This window comes from Triticum dicoccoides, chromosome 3B (genome assembly GCF_002162155.2).
Source record: "Triticum dicoccoides isolate Atlit2015 ecotype Zavitan chromosome 3B, WEW_v2.0, whole genome shotgun sequence".
Classification (NCBI taxonomy): Eukaryota; Viridiplantae; Streptophyta; class Magnoliopsida; order Poales; family Poaceae; genus Triticum; species Triticum dicoccoides.
In genome coordinates, this window is record NC_041385.1 from 691,015,639 (window position 1) to 691,026,922 (window position 11,284).

At 45.8% G+C, this 11,284-nt stretch overlaps 1 long non-coding RNA gene across 1 annotated transcript; it reads right to left on the bottom strand.

Moving 5' to 3' along the window:
* Positions 1-315: 315 nt before the first annotated feature.
* Positions 316-2,580, bottom strand: LOC119277891. Its single transcript, XR_005137373.1, has 2 exons — positions 2,279-2,580; positions 316-716 (listed from the first exon to the last, which is right to left on the bottom strand). It is a non-coding gene; the product is annotated as an uncharacterized LOC119277891 (long non-coding RNA).
* Between the last annotated feature and the right edge of the window lie 8,704 nt (positions 2,581-11,284).

An 11,284-nucleotide genomic window follows, 5' to 3' on the forward strand; every position in this document is an offset into this window, starting at 1 on the left:
GTTCTTCCTCCATCTCCTGGGACAGCTGCCAGAATGGCTTGCCCGAACCGCCGGCCTCATCGTTGTCGGCCATGTTCGCTCTAAATAGGGAAAAAGGCTACTAGAGTTATTGGATAAGATCAAGGTGGTATCTATTCTTCTCAGATTTAGAGGAATATTTCCGTTTCGTTGAGAATCAGACACCTTCTAGGTCAAGAAAATTGGGCATGACCTTTGCTAATTTTCTTGACCAAGGAGTGCCCCATTCTCAACCGAAACGGAAATTAATCAACATTTCAGGAGAAAGGGGTCATTTCACATCAGAAGCTGCCAGCATTTCATAAGATAATTTTATACACCATAGAAGCTGCCAGCATATAGAAGCCCACAACCATCAGATAGATGGTTTGGGCTGGACATCATGGTCCTGGTGAGTGGTGACAGACAATTGTGCAGGTTCAAGCCCCACTTCAGGACACTATGAATCCATTTCTATGAAACAACAGTAGAAACAACTACAGAAAAAAGTGGCAGCAGCATCACAAGTTTGGGATCTATAGTAGCAGCAGCATCACAATATTGGGATCTTGCCACTGCCCAAAAAATAGGTGCAGTAGGCAGGATTACATACATAAAACAGAGCACACTCTCTGTAATTCTCTGACCTTATAGCTGCTTCTCCTTAGTCTTCTGGATCTTCAAAACCTTCTTCATAATCTAGGCCTTAGATGAGGTATCTACAACAAGTAAAACAAATATTGTTACAGCTTACAATGTCAAACCACTAATATTATTCAACATGAAGAAAACTTAACCATCCATTAAATAGATTGAACAAATATTTTATATGCACAGAGAGAAGGGCAACATAGCATATGCCATAAAGTTTGGATATCTCCTTGAGTAGGCCAAATAGCAGTAACAAGTAAACTATGACAAAGGAGAAAAGAAAGTACTACCAGCAGGTTTGATGTGAAACTTAGAACAGGGGATGTTTGGTTCAAATAGTAAGGTAAGGTTGCCAAAAAATCTTGTCCAACTTGCACAACAATGAGTAACTGCAGCAAGACATAGCAGCACATATATGAAATAATTCAGAATTTGCTCCATTTTTTAACTTGATTGCAAAAGGCAATCAACATGCTCTGCATTACAAGTAATGGTTTCCAGCCAATTAGTTTGTCTTAAAACCTCAACAACAAATGATTCAGTTCAAAGAAGGTTTAAATAATTGCCCAAAACAACTATACGGCTTTAATTTTTTTGCCAAGTACTCCCTCAATCTGAAACAATTAACGCACAAACGGATGTAAGTACTCCCTCAATCTGAAACAATTAACGCACAAACGGATGTAACCATGAACAGTACTCCCTAGCTATGTTCTCAACTGAAGGCACATCAAAGGAATAAAGAAGGCACATGGACAACTGTTGGTTGGGACAATCAACCATCAGTCCTTTTTGCTTGTCAAACAAATATTACTCCCTCTATCCCATAATATAAGAGTATTACCGGACGGAGGGTAGATATGATATAACTCTGTAGGCAAGCACAAAGAGACCATATTCTTTAAACTTGTCGATTCAGATGCAATAACACTATACTTGTGAGCACATATAAAAAATACAGAGATCTGCTCCAAGGACATAGATGTGCATTCTTATCTCTGTGATTCAAACATATAAATATTCACAATAAAGGACAACAAAATTAAAAAATAAAAGGAAGGGATAGAAAAATAAAGAGTGGACGAGCTCACTGGAGTCTCCTGGGCACACTACAACAATAGTTGTTATACTAACGAACAAACATTGCCTAGAGTATATCAGGTGTTTGCATCTGTCACAAAATGCTATCTAAAACAGTCTGAACCTGAAAGTGTGTTGTTGCACATACAATAGCTAGTAGGCACTACTTGAACTGGAAACTAAACCTACAGTTGCATGCTCTCTAATTCAGAGTAGGATGGTTCGATTCTTGTAATTCAAACAACACATCATGTCAAAGCTATTAGAAACAGGGGCACATGTCTGGTTTAAAGTTGTACAACCAACTATCATTAGTCACAGATTCTACGGACGAGCAGGCAACCGCGAGCGGCTATAGGCGCGCGCGCGGATGATGCGGGTGAGCGGCAGGATGCATGCAGACGGCGCGGTGGCGGCAAGGACCAGCCAGGCGAGGCGAGGCAGTACACGCCCCGGAGAATCGAGCTCCTTGCCATGGCGGCCGAGCGCCGGGTCGGCTAAACAGCGATGGATCGAGGCAGAGGAAGGGGGAACGGGGAGAGGAGTTCACCGCGGTTCTGGGGATGAGCTCGAGGAGGACGGGGGTGCAGTGAAGACGACAAATCCGTCGATGGCGTCGCGGTGGCCGGAGGTAGAGGATGAGGTGGTCGATGGCGACGTTGCGGCGGCTCCTCAGCCTTGGCCCAGGGACGACGACGATGAAGAGGAACACTGGGCGGCGGCGCAGTGGGTCTGGGAGACGGCGCAGGTAGGGGTGGCGGCGCAGTGGGTCGGGGCGGCGGCGCAGGTCGGGAGCAGGTCGAGGGCTCGGGGGCGGCAGTGGGGATTGGGGATTTGGGATCGACGTTTTTTTTTATCTTTGCCTTTTTTTAGTGGGGGGTAGCAATGCGCACCATTTAGGGGTGCACCACATACCAATGGCGGACCTTTTACTGGTGCGCCATAAACACAGTGATAGCAATGGCGCACCTTCTCCTGGTGCGTCATTACTAACTTTTTTTAGACTTTTTGTTGCATGTAATATTTTTTTAGAAAATGACCATAAATTTCAAAATGTTATGATATAAGTAGTTATTACTAATTTTCAAATACTTGCGTTGCAAAACATTTGTGAATTGGTAAAACATTTATGAATATGAAAAAATATCATCAAATTTGAAAAAATATTCATGAATTCAAAAGGTGCCCATGAAATTTAAAAATATTCATGAGTTCCAAAAATAATAACAAATTCAATACTTTTTATGAGTTAGAAAAAATGTTCGCATTTTCAAAGAATGTTCGCAAATTTAAGCAGGAAAAGGAACACTGAAAAATAAAATATCAGAATAAACATAAATAAAAATTGGTATATCAATGGCGCACCTTCTAGGGGTGCGCCATAAACACCATGATAGCAATGGCGCACCTTCTCCTGGTGCGCCATTACTAACTTTTTTTTATTTTACCAGAATAAACATAAATAAAAACAATTAAGATACCAGAAGAAAACACAAAGAAGCCCAAGGTGCCTGTAAATGATGATTTGCAACAAAACAAGAGGGAGAAGAAGAACAAAAATTACAAATCCAAAAGAAGAAGGTGTTCGATACTTCAACTTGGTGATGGAGAAGTTACAAAAGGAAGGTAAGTACAGACAACATTAATCCCCACTGTTTTGAACAAAAGAGGTTACTGGATAGAGGACTAGAACAGAAGAAATGCCATTTCCATACTTCAACTTAGTTGCATGTAATAATTGAGCTTACCACTGACACACACACACACACACACACGCGGCCGACACATCGTGATTCGATCTTGGCTATCTTTTCATGATCTTCTTGCCCTTCTTTTTTGCAAATGGAGTTCTTCTCTTGAATGAACGTCCTTTAGGTAGGGTGGTCCTGCTTCTTCTTGTTGTGTATGGTACTTCATCGTTGTTGTCATCTTCCATCTTCGGGTCGCCGTACTTGTCGAATTCTTACTCATTGGCAACTCCATCCATTCTGATGATGTTCCTTTTGCCTCTCCTCACGGCAACACGACTGGGCTTTGACGGGTCGGTAATGAAGAAGCATTGGTCCACTTGGGAAGCCAGTACCCATGGCTCATTTTTCACGGTGACGTTTGCGCCCGCGGACTTGGATTTTGCTTCGGGTATAACCATGGTGGTGAAATACTAGTCTTTTTTTAGGACGCTCTTGGCCCATCTGACACGAAACATCGGGACCTTCTCTCTAGCGTAGCTCAGCTCCCAGATCTCCTTGATCCTTCCGTAGTATCTGTCCTTGTCGTTACCGGTGTAGGATTCCATCATTACCCCGGAGTTCTGATAATCGCTCTTCATGTCCTTTTCCTCGGTGTAGAATGTGTAGCCGTTGATATCGTATGCCTCATAGGTCATCAGGTTGTGCTCGGCGCCCTGTGACAAGGCGAATATGAGCTTTTCTTCCGCGAAAGAATCCTCATGTAAAGGGTATGACAGCATCTTGTCCTTGAACCAACGCGTGAAACATGAGTCGTGCTCTTTGATTATATCTCCGTCCGTCCTCTGTTGGCCTCGGTCATTGTACGTCTTCTCAATAAAGGTTTTGTGCTCTACCACCCAAGGATCAACCACATCTATGTGTTTGTAGCGCGACTAGGTTTGCTCTTTCAAAGTCGGTGAGTCGACCCTTGAAGTCGACATGCATTTCACGGCGACCCTCACAGTGACCCCATCCAGCGAGCCTGCCGAGGTGCCTGTTGACGGGCAGACCAACGGGGTTCTCGATGCCTAGATAATTCGTGCAGTAGTAGATGCACTCTTCGGTCAGAAATCCCTTGGCTATGCTTCCATCTGGACATGCCCTGTTGCGAACGTATCCGTTGATGCACCATTCATCCTTTCGAACGGCATCATGCTGTGCAGGAACGTCGGCCCGAGTTGGATGATATCCTCCACGATATGGACCAGCAGACGCACCATAACATTGAAGAATGCGGGCGGGAAGTACATCTCAAGCTCGCATAGTATTACCACGATCTCTTCCTGTAGCCTTCTGAGTTGCCTCACGCCAACCGACTTCCGAGAGATGACGTTGAAAAAGTTGCATAGGCCAAATAGCATTTCATGGACGTGCGCGTCCATGATCCCATGGATTGCAACTGGAAGTATCCGCGTCATCAACATGTGACAGTCGTGAGACTTCATCCCGCTGAACTTATGCTTCACTGAGTCTAGGTATCTGCTTATCTTCCCCGCGTAACTGTAAGGAAGTTTTACTCCTACGAGGCAGGTGAAAACTGCTCAATCTCCTCCTGACTTAGAGTGAAGCACGCGGGAGGGCAGTCGTATTCAATCTTCTTGGCCTTTTTGCCTTTGCGACGACTTTCCATGTCCTTCGCCTCATCATCATCATCATCAACATTAGGGCATTTTGCGTGCAGCTCCTCCCTGATGCCCATTGATTGCAAGTCTGCCCTTGCTTTCGGCCCATCTTTGGTCCTCTCTGGCATGTTGAGCAGGGTACCAAGCAGACTCTCACACATGTTCTTCGTGATATGCATGACATCAAGGCTGTGAGGCACACGGAGGATCTTCTAGTACGGCAAGTCCCAGAAAACAGACCTTGTTTTCCATACCTTCAGCAGCGGATCTGGTGCCTTTCGCTTCTTTCCCGGCCATGGGCACTCTTTCCAATTTTTCAACAGCTCGTCTATTTCCTCGCCGCTCCTTGTACGCGGGCGTCTTCGGGGTTCAGTTTCACCATCGAACAGATCCTTGCGTTTTCTCCATGCGTCATCATCGCGAAGCCACCTTCGATGTCCCATGAACACGGTTTTCGAAGACCCGTGATCTCTGTCTAGTTGGAGATACGTTGTGTCATCCATGCACCTGACGCATGCACAAAATCCGTGGACCACCTGCCCCGCGACATATCCGTAACCGAGATAGTCGTGCACCGTCATGAGCAGTGCGGCTCTCATAGGGAAATATTCTTTCGTTGTGGTGTCCCATGTATTGGCTGGCGTTTTCCACAGCGTGTCTAGCTCCTCTTTCAGCAGCCCCATATACAGATTGATGTTGTTCCCTGGTTGTTGCGTCCCTTCAATTAGCATACTCATGTGAATGTACTTCCTCTTCATGCACAACCAGGGGGGAAGGTTGTACATCCACACAAATACAGGCCAGGTGTTATGTGTGCTTCTCTGGCTGCCAAACGGATTGACTCCATCGGTGCTCGCGCCCAACACGATGTTCCTTGGATCATCCCCAAATTCTGGGTGTTCGAAGTTCAACTCTTGCCACTGGCTCGCATCCTTAGGGTGACTCAGCATCTTGTCTTTCTATTTATCTCTGAATCATTTTCGTCATCTTCTCGCTTCTTCTCCGCCCTATCCGCGTGCCAACGTAGGAGCTTTGCTAGCTTAGGGTCTGTGAAATACCGCTGCAGACGAGGAGTGATCGGAAAGTACCACACCACTTTTCGAGGAGCTTTCTTCCTCTTCTTGTATCGAGTGACGCCGCACATCGGACATATGGTAGACTCCGCGTGCTCGACCCGATAAATGATGCAATCGTTCATGCACACATGGTATTTCACGTGCGGTAAATCCAGAGGACACATGATTTTCTTCGCCTCCTTGAAACTGGTCGGGCACTTGTTCCCCTTGGGAAGACGTTCGTGCCAGAATGACATGTTCTCGTCGAAGCATGCGTCGGTCATTTTGTGTTTTACCTTCATCTCCAGAGCCATGAGCGTTACTTTTAGGCATGTATCCTTGGGCCTGCATCCTTCATACAATGGAGTAACCGCGTCTATCTCCAGTTGATCCATCTTGGCTTTCTCTCGGGCGGCAGCTCTTGCGTTATCGTCTGCTTGAGAAGCAGCTCTTGAATATGAGGGTCCTGCACCCAGCCCATCGATGGTCCATCGTCGTCTGCTCCGGCATCTTCATCTTCATGATCATGCCCTTCGTCTTGATCTTCCTCATCATCATGTCTGGCATCTTCTACATGATGACTATGTCCTGCATCTACTTCGTGATCATGTCTTGGAGATTCTTCGTCTTCTCGCCCGCCCTCGCCGCTATTGTCTTGCTGCCCTTCCTTATTTCTTACCCGGCCCCCATGGACGACTTCATAATCATCTTCATCACCTTGCCACTGATAGCCATCCATGAAACCACGCACGAGCAGGTGGTCTCGCACCTGTCTGGAATCCGGGTCCATAAGGCTCCTCAGCTTGCATCTTCGACATAGACATCTTATCTCCGTCATGTTCTTTTGAAGCATCTCGGCCTTCGCGGAGCTCAAAAACCTATTCATGATGCCTTTGGTCATCGTGCGGACCATGGTCGCCTGCGGGGTAGAGAAAAATGATATTTTAGAACCAAAAAAAAATTGGCATGACATTGCCTAAAAATATGACCAAAAAGAATGCATAGTGCCAAATTCTCGCCGAAACGGAAATGAATCAACATTCCGGCAAAATATTGGCAACTATCGCATTTCAAATACCGGTACCTCGAAACACAAACATATGCAACACCACAAACATACGTAGATCTAGGCCATAAAAAGTGTGCACGTTGTTGGAGGGAGAAAAAAGTAGATCTAGAACATAAAGAAAGCTTTCCCCATACTTACCTATCAAAACAAGGAAATTTAACCACTTAATTTGGGTGAATCTATGGTGCAAACGAGGTGAGGAGGAGGAGGCAGCCGAGACCAAGCTTGGTAGAGGTGGATAGAATGAAGTAGGGAAAGTGAGTGCGGTAGGTGGCTGTCCAAAATATCTAGCTGCTTTCAGGTTACCAATGGCGCACCTCCTAAGAATGCGCCATTAATAACCCTGGTTACTAATGGTGCACCTGGTGTGTGGTGCGCCATTACTAGTTTTAAAAAAAATGTTAGTAGTTGCGCACCGTGGTTGTGGTGCGCCATTACTAGTTAAAACTAGTAATGGCGCACTATCCCCAGGTGCACCATTACTAGTTTTGAAAAAATAAGTAAAAAAATTGTTAGTAGTGGCGCACAGAGGGTGTGGTGCGCCATTACTAGTTTTGAAAAAAATGTTAGTAGTGGTGCACCGTGGGTGTGGTGCGCCATTAGTGATATGGCCACTAATGGCATACCTATATATGGTGTGCCACTGCTATATAGCAGTGGCGCACCACATACGTGGTGCGCCATTAATGTCCATATTAGCTATAGCCTTTTTTCTAGTAGTGCGCACCTCTCTACCTTGTGATGAATTGAATCTTTTCCTTTGAGGTTTTGTTATGTCGGATTAAATCTTTTGGATGTGAGAGCACTTGATGTATGTCTTGCGATGAGATATCCATGGTGACAATGAGATGTTCTATTGGTCCACTTGATGTATGTTTTGGTTATCAACTTGCGGATTCCCGTGCTCACATTGGGGTAATCTATTCATAGGGGTTGGTACGCGTTTTCATATTCCTTTCTCCGATAGAAATCTGGGGGTACTCTTAAAGTTCTTTGTGTTGGATTGAATATTACGAATCTGAAATTGTGTGATGCATACCATATAATTGACCCACGGATACTTGTGGTGACATTGGAGTAACTAGTGACATTAGGGTTGATTGATTGTGTCATGTGGTGTTATTTTAGTACGCACTCTAGGGCTGTTTGTGACACTTGTAGGAATATCCCAATAGATTGATTAGAAATAACAATTTTGAGGTGGTTTCTTACCCTACAAGCAAGTTGATCTTATGTTCCCTGCGATAGGAACTTTGGAGTGGTTCTTTATTGCACATTGAGGGATTGTTATACGATCCAATTATGTTATCATTGTTGAGAGATTTTGCGCTAGTGAAAGTATGAAACCTAGGCCTTGTTTTCAGGCATTGCAATACCGTTTATGCTCACTTTTACTACTTGCTACCTTGCTTTTTTATATTTTCATATTACAAAAACCTATATCTACTATCCATATTACACTTGTATCACCATCTCTTCGCCGAACTAGTGCACCTATACAATTTACCATTGTATTGGGTGTGTTGGGGACACAAGAGATTTCTTGTATTTGGTTGCAGGGTTGCTTGAGAGAGACCATCTTCATCCTACGCCTCCCACAGATTGACAAACCTTAGGTCATCCACTTGAGGGAAAATTCCTACTGTCCTACAAAAATATGCGCTTGGAGGCCCAATACGAGTCTACAAGAAGAAGGTTGCATAGTAGACATCAATGGCCAATCCAATGTCTCAGGGTGTTGGGGGACACAAAAGTCGGGACTAGGGTTAGCTGAAGGGGGTGGCTAGAAGTTTGATATGGAAGCAAAAGCAAGGGATCTCGAGGTGCGGAAGAGATGACAGGGGATCGGGGCAAGATGGGTGGAGCTGAAGGAGGAGTTGGGCCAGAAGGGAGATTTAGATCTGGAGGTAGCGAAGATGAATATGTCGAGTACATCGGGCCATGACCAGAGCTTGTAGACTAGTTTGCGGGCATGCAGCTTCATGCCGAGCAGGAGGAGGATCTTGACTTCTCTACCGAGGTCGATAATCTAGTGAGAGATGTCTGCTGGTTGGCCCTCTTAGGGTTCATACAACGAAGCCGTTCAGTCATGCGGCGCTATTGACACAGATGAGGAATGCTTGGATGGCAGCACATGGAGTCACGTTCAATATCAAGGGACCTAACCTCTTTTTGGTCCAATGCTATTGTTTGGGAGATTGGAGGAAAATCATGGATGGCGGCCCTTGGCTGTCCAGGAGGGCGTCGGTAGTGCTCCAGGAATATGACATTTCTAGGATGTTGCCAAATTTAAACTTAACAAGTATCCGATGTGGGCTAGAGTTAAGGGGCTGCCGAATGGTCTTACTAGGAAGAAAGAACTTGTAGAGAAGGTTGTTGCGAAGATAGGCGAGCCACCATTTAATGTGATTTTCAATGAGGGAAGGATAAATCCCTCAAGTACTCTTAGGACACGGGTGTTCCTTGATGTCAACGTACCCCTTGTCTGTTTTGTTCCAATTAAGCTAAAGAGCACAAGAAATTCAGTGTTTATTATGAGAAACTGCCAGTTTTGCTTTTCTTGTGGCCGCGTTGGTCACCTTGCTGATGAATCCGACAATGGGGTGCATAACCCAACAACTTTTGAGTGGGGGGATTGGTTGCTGTGGGATCTAGAGTCCTCTGCAAATCGGCCCTGGAGCGGCTGAGGAGGAGGTGATGGTGGAGGAGGTGGGAGGATGGGAGGGAGAGGAGGACGAGGCAGGGGCCCGAGCAGTGGTAGGGGTAGAGGAGGGCCAGATTGAGGGGGGGTCAAGGCGTTAGTTTTGTGGTAGACTGGGAGGTCGAAGGGTAGAATCTTGGAGAATAAGGTGATAAGGGAGCTCGCAAACGCCTCGTGTCAGCGGACGGAACGCTGAACATTAGGGGCCAGTCGGTGCCAAACCTAGCAGGCAAGGTCGCGGGAACGGTTCTCCTTATAGAGGGATCCACTCTGAACATTACTACGAGGGTGTTGGTGTCTACGCCAGAGAAAATCCAGGTGCCAAAGAGAAGGAAGCAGGATGGAAGTACAGAGATGGATTAGATGGTCTTTACAACTCAGGAAGCCTCCGGAGAGGAGGACCGCCGTGCGTAATGAGGACCCTATGTTGGAACTATCGTGGGATTGGCGATCCTGCGACGGTTCGTGAGCTCCGCGATCTCATGGAGGCTAGTGCACCGTCGGTGCTATGCATTGTTGAAACTCAAATGGCGAAGTATCGGGTGGAAGGGCTGGCTGGTAGGTTAGGTTTTAGTAGTAATTTTGGTGTAGGAAGTAGTGGTAGGAGTGGAGGTCTTTGCTTGTACTGGAATAATAATATCAATCTTGAAATAAAGAGTTTCTTGCAGTACCATGTTGACTCGGTGATCTCTGAACCGGGTAAGGATCCATGGAGTTTGTCTTGCTTTTATGTGGTCGTAAATAGGAGCTTAAGATACAAGACTTGGAACACTATGAAATTTCTGAGAGGAGAAAGCACATTACCATGGGTGTGCATTGGTGATTTCAACAAAAAAATTGCGCCCGGAGGAACAGATGGGCCAAATAAGCGAGACAGTGCACGAATTGCAAGCTTCCGTGAGGCAGTTGATGTGTGCGAACTAGCAGATTTCGACTATAAGGGCCTGGACTGGACTTTTGAAAAAAAAAGAGTAGCGTGAGGTGAGTTCTGTCATGTCCATTTGGATAGAGGAATGACCACCCCTAGTCGGTCAGGGATGTTTCCTTTTGCTTCGTTTGAGCACCTCACAGGGGCAAAATCGGATCATAGCCCATCAAATGAGCTGGAGGTTAGTAGCATGAGACATGCAATGAAGAAGTCATTTTGATACAAGTGTGCATGGGAAACTGATGACAGATTTTGTGGTGTGCTCAAGCGGGCCTAGGAGAAAGATCGACCGGCAACTATGGTCAGCGAGCTAGCTAATAAGTTGAACATCGTGGCCTCTAGTTTGAAACGTTGGGATAAGATTTTGTTTGGCTCCGTTCAGCAGGAACTAAGAGACCTAAGACAACAGCTTGGCCTTACGTGCTGACCCACTTCGGGTGGGGCCGGGTCC